Below are 12,062 nucleotides of genomic sequence, written 5' to 3' on the forward strand. Positions count from 1 at the left end.
CTAGCTTCTCTATCTTAAACAGATATCTCTTAGCTTAAACTGATATCTCTAGCTTCTCTAGCTTAAAAGGAGAGAGGTGATAGGGGAGGAGAGACGTGATAGGGGAGGGAGAGAGATGATAGGGTAGGAGAGAGAGGTGATAGGGGAGTGAGAGAGGTGATAGGGGAGTGAGAGAGATGATAGGGGAGGAGAGAGGTGATAGTGGAGGGAGAGAGATGACAGGGGAGGTTGATGTATCTTCATGTATTTATTTCCATAGTAGTATGATGATTGCCCCCCCTGCTAGCTGTGTCCCCCTGCTGTCCATTGCATTGGAGGTCAAAGCGAGAGCAGTAATCCACCCAGGACAGGACAGGACAGCCATGAATACCCAGAAGCATCGGTTAACCCTTTCCATTCCGTCTTTGCTAAAATCTTAATCTTAATCAGTATAGGCGTCCAATGTGGGAATTAAATCTACAAACTTGGTGGTGTATTCTCTTACCAACTGAGCCATTGTTGAGTCCCTCTTTAAAACTTTTTAGGGATAGGGGGCAATATTCAGAAGTTTGGATGACTGGATTTGTCTCAGGTTTTTGCCTGCCAAATCAGTTCTGTTATACTCACAGACATTATTTTAACAGTTTTGGAAACTTTAGAGTGTTTTCTATCCACATCTACCAATTCTATGCATATCCTATCATCTGGGCCTGAGTAGCAGGCAGTTTAATTTGTGCACACTTTTCATCCAAAATTCCGAATGCTGCCCCCTACCCTAGAGAAGTTAACCATTTTACAGAACTTCTTGGGGTTAGACCCACAGAGAGAGAACTGCTCAATAACTTTGGCCTTCCGGATAGCCTGAGTGCGCTTATTTCTCATTTGCCTGAATGAGAGCCAGTCAGCCTGAGTTTGCATGTGCTGAGCCTATCACCAAATGCAATTCTTGAGTTGGAGTAACTCTGCCAGATCACGGTCGAACCAGGGGCTGAACCTGTTTTTAATTAAACCTTTCTTTATGGGGGCGTGTTTGTTAACAACACCACTGAAAATATCAAGAAGAAGGTTGAAGCGTCTTCGACAGAGGGGATCACGCTGATTCTATATCAATTTATAGAGGCCAGGTAATGAAGAAAGACTTGCTCATTAAGGTTTTTGCGCAAGCGTCTATGACAAATCAGGACAGATCATTGCAATGAGCAGCCATTACGAACACAGGCTGTAGAACAGTGATCACTAAGGTCGTTACAGAAAACACCAGACTGATATCTATCAGGATTATTTGTGAAGATAACATTGAGGAGAGTACCTTTTGCTGGGGGTTTGGAGTCATACCTTGTGGGATTGGTAAAAATCTGAGAAAGATTTAGGGAGTCCCATTGCTTTAGGACTTGGTCAGGTGGTTTAAGCATGTCCCAGTTTAGATCACCTAGCAGGACAAATTCAGACAGTGTAAGGGGCCAGGAGAGAGCTTAGGGCATTTAGGGTACAGGCCGGTGCTGATGGAGGACGATAACACCCAGCAATAGTCAGCAAAGAGCTATTTGAAAGTTGAATGCTTAAAACCAGCTAATCAAATTGTTTGGGGACAGACTTGGTGGAGACAACCGAACACTGAAGGTGATCCTTGGTAAAGATTGCCACTCCACAACCATTGGAAGAGCTGTCTTGCCGAAAAAGTTTATAACCAGAAAGGTTAACATCAGTGTTCAAAACACTCTTTCCTAACCACATTTCAGCAATGACCAACACATCTGGATTGGAGCTGTGAACCCACACTTTAAATTGATACATTTTAGGTAATAAGTGCAGAGAACCCAGGCTTTTACAAGAGCAGAAATCAGTGAAGCAGATATCAGAGCACAAGTCAGAATTGGGGCTAGCTACTGTAGATTGGCCAGGGTGTACATGCACATTTCCAGATATAATCTAAAGTAATACAATCAGGGCACGGCAGAGGACAGGGAGAGCTCTGCAGTGTTGATTTTTATGACATTTGAATGTGCGTCAATTGGCAACAAAATCTTATTGTACAGCAATTTCATCAGGTATCATGAATAAAAGCCGGCGAGAGGTGGTTAGAATAGGATAGGGATCCAAGAGTCCGTGTAACCAATAGAGAGTCAGAATCCAGAGTGTGGGAACAAACATAGTCTGTCCCATGGTCGGTTAAACAAGCAAGTTCATAGTCAACAGAGCACGCTGGAGTCATGAAGCAAATAGCATAAAGCACAACAAATGAAACAACTTGGGGATAGCCAATGTAAGCTCAGAGTCACTGGCCCCAACAGTGCGTGTGTGCTGGAGACGAGCTAAAGCTTGGAGAGAAGGAGGAGTGTGGTGAGGGTACCTGTACCAGACAAGGGGAGACAGGACCAGGGCAGGCGGATAGCAGATCACCAGGTGGAATCCAAGCAGCAGTGCAGCAGGCAACGGGAGTAGGTGTCACACCCACTTGAGAGAAGCTTTTTTTGGGAGGCAAATTCCTTGTAGAAAATCCCAGCTAGCTAGCTAACGTAGCTAGCAAGTCTCTGTCCACCATTTTTTTCCATGTGGAAAAGGAGGTTGTTAGCTAGCTATATCGCTTCAGTTTCGGTGAATGGTCCTCTACAACATCCAAACAAAATTGTAATGTGGCTGTTGTATTTTGGAGATTGCGAGGAGGATATCTTCTAATGTGATCAAAGCAACAATATTGTTTCTTATTGAGATTATTTACAATTGAAGTGTCCTGGCTGCATATCAGTTCAAAATAGAGATGAATCCAGGGGTACTGTATTGTAATGACCTCTGCAGAGATGGAGGGGGCTTCAAAGGCATTTTGTTGGGGGAGGCTGTGAAACTCCCCTGCCCTTGTTGGCCTCAAGGGCACCTCACACTTCACAACTCAGTGTAGCCGGATCAGTTCTCTCCTAGCTAGCCTTAACCTATCACATTGGTTAAAAAAGGTTATACATGCCAACATATTAATCAAGAATTAGGCAAAGTGATCGTGTCAGGGGAAGATTTTATCCAACTTTTTGACCATTGCAACATTTGATGTACTGTCACGTTCTCTGTGGTGGTCTCACGCGTGCTATAGTGTTCACAGCTGCCCATGCCTCATTGGGATTTGTTATTCCCCATCATTTGCAACTTGGTCATTGGGCGTCATCACTATCTTTCCTTTGCGGTACTTCGATCATGATTACCAGCTGAGATAAACTTTTATGAGTTGATTTTACTCCTGCCTCAGAGTTTGTGTGAGCAGTGTCTTAATGTCATCCTATAACCTACTCTGAGCTGAGAGTTTTTTAAGTCTTAAAAGAGGTTTTTGTCCTCACCTCCATGTGTCCATAAATCTGCCTGGCTGTCCTCTCCTCCTCCTCCTGTAGTGGGCTATATTTCACAGATAGTGGCATTGATCGGATCCTGACAGAGGTAGGAGGCAGGGAGACATAAAAGAAACTGCAGACACTTTCTGCCGTATGATATCGACTGACCCAATGTGTATTCAGGAGGTGTGTTTATTTGTGTTTATTTTTATTTTTATTTCAACTTTATTTAACCAGGTAAGCTAGTTGAGAACAAGTTCTCATTTACATCTGCGACCTGGCGAATAAAGCAAAGCAGTGCAACACAAACAACAACACAGAGTTACACATGGGATAAACAAACACAATAGGAAAATCTATATACAGTGTGTGCAAATGAAGTAAGGAGGTAAGGCAATAAATAGGCCAATAGTGGCGAAGTAATTTCAATTTAGCATTGACACTGGAGTGATTGATGTGCAGATGAGGATGTGCAAGTAGAAATACTGGTGTGCAAAAGAACATAAAAAAACTCAAACAAAAAACAAATATGGGGAGGAGGTAGGTAGTTGGTTGGATGGGCTATTTACAGATGTGCTGTGTATAGCTGCAGTGATCGGTAAGCTGCTCTGACAGCTGACGCTTGAAGTTAGTGAGGGAGATATAAGTCTCCAACTTCAGTGATTTTTACAATTCGTTCCAGTCATTGGCAGCAGAGAACTGGAAGGAACGGTGGCCAAAGGAGGTGTTGGATTTGGATCGGCAGGATAGTCAGTTTTACGAGGGTATGTTTGGCAGCATGAGTGAAGGAGGCTTTGTTGCAAAATAGGAAGCCAAGTCTAGATTTAATTTTGGATTGGAGATGATTAATATGAGTCTAGAAGGAGAGTTTACAGTCTAGCCAGACACCTAGGTATTTGTAGTTGTCCACATATATATACACGTCCAGAGTAGTGATGCTAGTCAGGTGGGCGGGTGCGGGCAGCGATCGGTTGAAGAGTGTGCGTTTAGTTTTACTAGCGTTGAAGAGCAGTTGGAGGCCACGGAAGGAGAGTTGTATGGCGTTGAAGCTCGTTTGGAGATGTGTGTATTAGACCTTCCTGATTCAACCAAAGCTCCATAGTAAAAATGCAATGGCAACACCTTTAGACCCCGAGTGTGTATAAATTTCCTACAGTGTGTGATTCAGCTCACAGCTTACACAGTGGAACAGCGGTGGAAAACATGATGGACATTGGAATGCTGGGTGTGAGCGGCATCGGGATGCTGGGTGTAATCGGCATCGGGATGCTGGGTGTAATCGGCATCGGGATGCGGGGTGTAATCGGTATCGGGATGCTGGGTGTAATCGGCATCGGGATGCTGGGTGTAATCGGCACCGGGATGCTGGGTGTAATTGGCATCGGGATGCTGGGTTAATCGGCATTGGAATGCTGGGTGTGAGCGGCACCGGGATGCTGGGTGTAATCGGCATCGGGATGCTGGGTGTAATCGGCATTGGAATGCTGGGTGTTGAGCGGCTAGGATGCTGGGTGTAATCGGCATCGGGATGCTGGGTGTAATCGGCACCGGGATGCAGGGTGTGAGCGGCATCGGGATGCTGGGTGTAATTGGCATCGGGAGACTGGGGGTAATCGGCATAGGGATGCTGGGTGTAATCGGCATCGGGATGTTGGGTGTAATCGGCATCGGGATGCTGAGTGTGATCGGCATTGGGATGGTAGGTGTGAGCAGCAATGGGATGGTGAGTGTGAGCAGCATCGGGATGCTGGGTGTGAGCGACATTGGGATGCTGGGTGTAATCGGCATTGGGATGCTGGGTATGAGCAACATTGGGATGCTGACTGTGAACAGTATTGGGTGTGAGCAGCAATGGGATGGTGGGTGTGAGCGGCATTGGGATGCTGAGTGTAATCGGCATCGGGATGCTGGGTATGAGCAACATTGGGATGCTGGGTGTGAACAGTATTGGGTGTGAGCAGCAATGGGATGGTGGGTGTGAGCGGCGTTGGGATGCTGGAAGTGAGCGGCGGGAATGGCTGATTGCTATGTTTATTAACTTTGTTATCCTGTGTGGATTATGGGCCGTGCCGGCCGACAGAGCTGACCCATCACTCAACTGGGAGGCTGATTAAAAGATGAAAAGCCATCGATCGAAAGCAGAGCAGACAAGGCTTTTCTCAGGCAGCGTGTTTTGCTTGGACGGGTGTGTCTGTGTGTGTCTGTGTGTGTCTGTGTGTGTGTCTAGAGGTTTGAGCACTCAGGCAGCCCACCAGTCAGGCTCATATGAATAATGGCTCAAGGACAGACATCATTGATTCATCGACATGGGAAGTGGAGCGGGTCAGAGAGCCAGCTGCTGACCGTCACGCTCTCCTCCATCTATCCTTCTCCTCCATCTCTCTCTTTCTCCGGCCATCTCTCTTTCTCCTCCCACTCGCTCTCCTCCAGCTCTCTCTCTCCTCCATATCGTTCTCCTCCATCTCTCCTCCATCTCTCTCTCTCCTCCCTCTCTCTCTCCTCCATCTATCCTTCTCCTCCATCTCTCTATTTCTGCTGCATCTCTCTCCTCCATCTCTCTCTCTCCTCTGTCTTCTTTATCTCCCACCTCTGCTTCTCCTCTATCTCCCCTTCCTCTCCTCTCTCTCACCACTTTCCCTTCACTCCTCTCTCCCTTCCTCCATATTCCATTTATCCCTCTCTTCCTGCTATTCCACCTTATCTCCCCACTATCTCCCCTCTCTGTCGTCTGAGTCCAGAGTCCTTCTACTTGGCCAGGCTGTGTGTACACAGTACAGTCCAGAGTCGTTCTACTTGGCCAGGCTGTGTGTACACACTATAGTCCAGAGTCCTTCCACTTGGCCAGGCTGTGTGTACACACTATAGTCCAGAGTCCTTCCACTTGGCCAGGCTGTGTGTACACAGTACAGTCCAGAGTCCTTCTACTTGGCCAGGCTGTGTGTACACACTATAGTCCAGAGTCCTTCCACTTCTACTTGGCCAGGCTGTGTGTACACACTATAGTCCAGAGTCATTCCACTTCTACTTGGCCAGGCTGTGTGTACACAGTACAGTCCAGAGTACTTCTACTTGGCCAGGTTGTGTGTACATGGTAAAGGGAAATCCAGAGTGCTTCCGCTCAGCCAGGTTGTGTAAACACAGTAAATTCCAGAGTACTTCCACTTGGTCAGGTTGTGTGAACATAGTACATCTTTGTTTGGTCTCACCTTGCAGGTGCAAGACAACTGAGTGATAGGTAATGTACAGTATGTTAGCTGGTAGCTCTAATGACTAGTCTCTAATGGCTCTTATGGCTCTAACGGCTCTAATGGCTAGGCTCTAATGCATGGGTGTCAAACTCTGGCCAAATTTGGCCCGCGGGGTAATTATATTTGGCCCGCGAGACAATACCAAATTACTACTAGAGCTGGCCCGCCGGTATTATACAGCGCATTCACCGCTAATACTACGAATCCCATAATGCTCTGCTGTTGTTTTCGCGCGCCAATCAGGACAGGACCCAGAAACGCCCTCTCTAGTCATAGCAACATAGACGCTACAACTGTCAGCGCGCTATCCCTTCCCAAAAATGGCGAAAAGAAAGGCAGAAAACAGGAGCTTTCTGGACAAGTGGGAGGCAGAATGTCTGTTTACATATGTAAAAGACAAACCTGTTTGTCTTGTTTGTGGAGTCAACGTGGCTGTAAGTAAGGAGTACAACGACGCTATGAAACGAAACACCATGACAAATACAAGGACCTGGACATGACTCAAAGGAGCCAGAAAGTAGAGGAGATGAAAAGAAGTTTGGTTTCACAACAGAATATGTTCAAAAAAGCCACATCACAAAGTGAGGCTGCTGTAAAGGCTAGTTATATAGTGGCWGCAGAGATCGCAAAATCAGCCCGGCCCTTTAATGAGGGAGAGTTCGTGAAAAAGATTAGATCAGTGTGCAATAATTAACGTTTTCTTTGTGCACTTTTTCTTGCTACAAGGCATGGGCTTGAATGGTTGATTGATTTATTATCATTTTATTTGTAAAATGATTAGCCAGTGGAAAAAGTTTAAAAAAGTTTATTTTGGTATTTAAATCAGAAGGCTGCAAATAGAAAAGAGGCATACGATTTTTATTTAAATTTTATTTATTTAATAAATGAATGCCATTGATGTGTTTTTTCATTTGAAATTCGATTTTGCATGTCTCCACTATTAAATTATATATTGTATGGTAATAAGCGATGCTTGTTCCATATTCAATGTTAAAGCAAAACTTGTTTGGGTCCATATTAAAAGGTTAATTTGTTCAATGTTGGCCCGCGACTTTGTTCAGGTTTTACATTTTGACCCACTGGGTATTTGAGTTTGACACCCCTGCTCTAATGGCTAGACTCTAAGGCTAGGCTCTAATGGCTAAGCTCTAATGGCTAGGCTCTAATGGCTAGGCTCTAAGGCTAGGCTCTAATGGCTAAGCTCGAATGGCTAGGCTCTAAGGCTAGGCTCTAAGGCTAGGCTCTAATGGCTAATCTCTAATGGCTAGACTCCAATGGCTAGGCTCTAATGGCTAGGCTCTATTCCAGAGCATGTTGACTCATGTCTCTTACATCTCACACCCTAACATGAGTTTTGAACTGAGTAACTAATGTCCTCCTCTTCCCGTGTTTATCTTCCAGATCTGCCCCCCCCTCCCATCCCCCCTCCAGCGGGGCTCAAGTCCCCCACACACCCCTCCAAGACAGCCCTGGAGACCCGGGGGGTGATGTCCCCCAAGGCAGGCGAGGGCAGGGACAGGAGAGGGGGCTCAGGAGGAGGGTACCGGCCACAGGAGGGATCGGACCCCCGTACCAGCTCCTCAGAGCGCCGGGAGACCCAGGACAGACAGAAAAACCCTCGTGCAGGGAAAGGGAACAAACAGGAGGGGGGCAGCACCAAGGCACGCCAACACCCAGGTACAGAGAACACCTAGGGACATGGAACTAATGATATTTAACCTAGCAGTATATTGTTCTTCCTGCTCTGTAGACATGCCACTCTGACAGTGCAACTTTAGATTGTGAATAGCTGTATGTATTGTGTTGAAGGACATGAGTTCTCAGTGTGTCTTCTCTCCTCTTTTGTCCCAGGACCAGAGGACATCCTGCCCTACAGCCGCCCCTCCTTCCCCACGGTCCACAGTCCCCGAGACAGGGACCCCAGATCCTCCAGCTCCATGTCCTCCCGGGGCTCAGGGGGGCGGCGGAGAGGAGAGGGTGGGGCAGGGGCCCGCAGGAACCCTAACGACATGGGCCTCAACACCATGGGGGCCTTCCAGCCAGGAGACGATGACTTAGAGGTACAACATTTGCCGACTGGCTAACTCAGTGTTACTGCAGATTTAGTATATGTAGGTTACTGAACAATGGCTTAGATTACATGCTGTGTATATATTTGTATGCTTGCTGAAATGTCCGTTTTGTTGTGTCTTTCCCCAGATGGTGGAGAGCTGAAGTACTAGACGGGATGAACAGGAAGTACTGTCCAGAATTAAGTTTCCAAGAAGAGGAAAGCTGTGATCGTTCCTCTGCCCATTTTAAATATCTCAGTATCTCACCATCATGTTTGCTGACAAATACTGTACATCAATTGTGTTTCAATACATTGGGAAAAAATACCAATTGTTTTTCTAATTTATCGTTTTCTATGTCCATTTTAAACAAGAAAAAAAAATGCCAAGCAAAATACCCAGTAGTATGTAATGTTTTATTCCAAGGCAATAGTGAGTAACAGTGGACTCTAAGTATTGACACGATGGACTTGGCTTGCCTCGGCACTGTGGGAAGCCCTGCCCGTACAGCCAGGTGTTACTGTAATGAGATGAGCTACAAGCAGAGGGGTGGACTGTCTTGTAAATATACCTGTACACATAATGTCCTTTTGTATAGCGTCCGTCGTGGTACTTCGTTTTCTTTGTGTTCTTTGTTTTATTTTGCGAATTATTATTTTATTATGCCAGTAAATATAATTATTTTATAGTTTTCCATCCATGTTATAAATTGCTATAGTATTTAGCCGTCCCAGAAAGTGCCACTTTGGGATTGTTCTTTTTCTTTTTCTAATGCACTGTTATTTTTTTGTGTCATTGTCAATGTTTGTTATTTGTTTTACTTTGGTTTTAAAAGCACAATCACTAAACTTTATTTTAAGCCATTTTATCTATTAACCTTTTTGTCTTACTGGAGGAATACAGGTATGACAAAAGAGTCTTGTTAATCCTGATGATGACGAAGATGATGATGATGATGTTGGTAAAGGTGATAAGCTGTTTATGATGGGCGTGGATTGAAAGGAGACTTCCTGTGTCATGATTGGCTCATTTCAGATTCTGATGCTAGCTCATGTGAGAACCTTCAACACAGACAGTTATTGTGGTTCATAGCAGCAATGTAAATGTCTTTTTGAATTGACCGTAGTTCCAGCCATTGCACATTAATTCAAACGGTGACATTGTCTACTAATGCACTTAAAAGAATGTAACATACAGAAAATGGGCGAAACCTTGTGAATCTGGAGAGGCTGTGATTGGACAAGGAGAGTCTCTTTTCCAGAGAAGGGGTTGGTCGGTGGATACTTCTCTGAGGAGAGAGGGTTCTGTTGTTTATTCGTAGGACATCTGCAAACATTTGTTTCGTAAAGCAAAAAGCTAAAAAACTTTATGAATAAAAAATGTTCAAACTGTTAGCGCTCCCTCCTTTTTTTTCTGATATCAGAAGGACATGGGGGGACTGCATGTCCCCTAGGGTGTCCCCTGGGGCCTCTCTCTCGCTGAAGCTCTCCTCGCTACATTTGAAGATCAGAGCTCAGGCCTTTTGGTTGATATTTGAAGTGTGTGTGACGCCTGGGTCTGCTACTCCTAACACAAAGGCTCTTAGCTGCGCTACGGACCAAATCATATTGACTGGCAACTTTTGTGCTGTTCATTTAGCTGTTTGGATGCAGTTTAGTTGAAGGGTAGTGAGCAGGCTGTGCTCTCTAAGGGACATGAGTGTTGTTGTTCTGCGTATTGGTTGTATCTCATTATCTCATTGTTAGCCCTACAGTTACATACTGATGATTCACTAATCCCAAAATGTTGTTTTTCCCACAATATTTATCAAAAATATCCTTAAATACCAATAACAGTGAGTATCTTATTGTTGCTGTAAGTTGTTCATTCAGTTGATTGTTATGTGTTTATCTTTTCGATGCAGCTGTTATAACTCAACAGGAGGCAGCTGTTATAACTCAACAGGAGGCAGCTGTTATAACTCAACAGGAGGCAGCTGTTATAACTCAACTAGGAGGCATGCGTGTGTATAACTCACACGGGAGGCAGCTGTTATAACCACCAGGAGCGCAGCTGTTTATAACTCAACAGGACGGCAGCTGTTATAACTCAACAGGAGGCAGCTGTTATAACTCAACAGGAGGCAGCTGTTATAACTCAACAGAGGCAGCTGTTATAACTCAACAGAGGCAGCTGTTATAACTCAACAGGAGGCACGCTGTTTTAACTCAACAGGAGGCAGCTGTTAAACTCAACAGGAGGCAGCTGTTATAACTCAACAGGAGGCAGCTGTTATAACTCAACAGGAGGCAACTGTTATAACTCAACAGGAGGCAGCTGTTATAACTCAACAGGAGGCAGCCGACTCGATATTTGTAGCATTAATTCAGCTAATAACCATGAAACCAGTCATTTTGCATATTTCCCAACTTACTGTATTATTCATCAATACTGAATTCTGACTAATACCGACTGTATTATTCATCAATACTGAATTCGGACTAATACCTTCTGTATTATTCATCAATACTGATTTCTGACTAATACCTTCTGTATTATTCATCAATACTGATTTCTGACTAATACCTACTGTATTATTCATCAATAAAGACACCCACTAAACAGAACATTCCGTAACTTTCCACACATGGAATGTTCCAGTGTGTAATGTTGTGTGTGTAGGTGGCAGGGAAGTCAGGCGCAGGAGAACGAACTTGGTATAAACGGAGTCGTTTAATAAAAGTTAACAAAACTCCAAAAACCTAAATTTATAAAATAATCAAAGTGGGTACAAAACCCGTCGCGCATCAACACAAAACTTGCACAAACATACAATCAAACAATCTCCGACAAGGACATGAGGGGAAACAGAGGGTTAAACACACAACATGTAATTGATGGGATTGGAACCAGGTGTTATGGAAGACAAGACAAAACCAATGGAAAATAAAAAATGGATCAGTGATGGCTAGAAGATGGGTGACGTCGACCGCCGAACACCGCTCGAACAAGGAGAGGGGCCGACTTCGGCGGAAGTCGTGACTCAGTGCACAGGAGCATTACAATACTTGTACAGTATAGACCAGGTAAAGCATCATAAAACAGGAGGCATAAAACACTATTCATCAAATTAATGGGAAAATAATATTCTGACAGATGACACTACTTGTATTGACATTTTCATCATAGGTATAATGAAAAAGCAATTTAAATCCATTCGAGTCTTGCTTGTGTTGGTCAATTTCTTCAGCAGATAATCAGGTCTATATAATTATCAAACATACATTAGTAATAGAAAGGAAACAGAATCTTTGTTTAAGTATTAAAACTATCCTTTAGTAATACAATTGTAGGCAGAAAGTTGGTACAGAGTACAGTATATGATAGCTCTCCCCAGGTTCTGCAAAATGTCTAAGACATCCTGTAACTCATATAGCCTCTCCCAGTCCTCCTTGCGTGTGTTTCACTGGCAACAACATTTTAATAAATCT

The 12,062-nt window shown here is 44.5% G+C and overlaps 1 pseudogene; it reads left to right on the forward strand.

The window, feature by feature from the left end:
- LOC112069018 (roundabout homolog 1-like) overlaps positions 1-9,986 on the forward strand; it is a 55,490-nt pseudogene extending 45,504 nt beyond the window's left edge.
- Positions 9,987-12,062: the final 2,076 nt, after the last annotated feature.

This window comes from Salvelinus sp. IW2-2015, unplaced genomic scaffold, assembly GCF_002910315.2.
Source record: "Salvelinus sp. IW2-2015 unplaced genomic scaffold, ASM291031v2 Un_scaffold849, whole genome shotgun sequence".
In the NCBI taxonomy this organism is placed as follows: Eukaryota; Metazoa; Chordata; class Actinopteri; order Salmoniformes; family Salmonidae; genus Salvelinus; species Salvelinus sp. IW2-2015.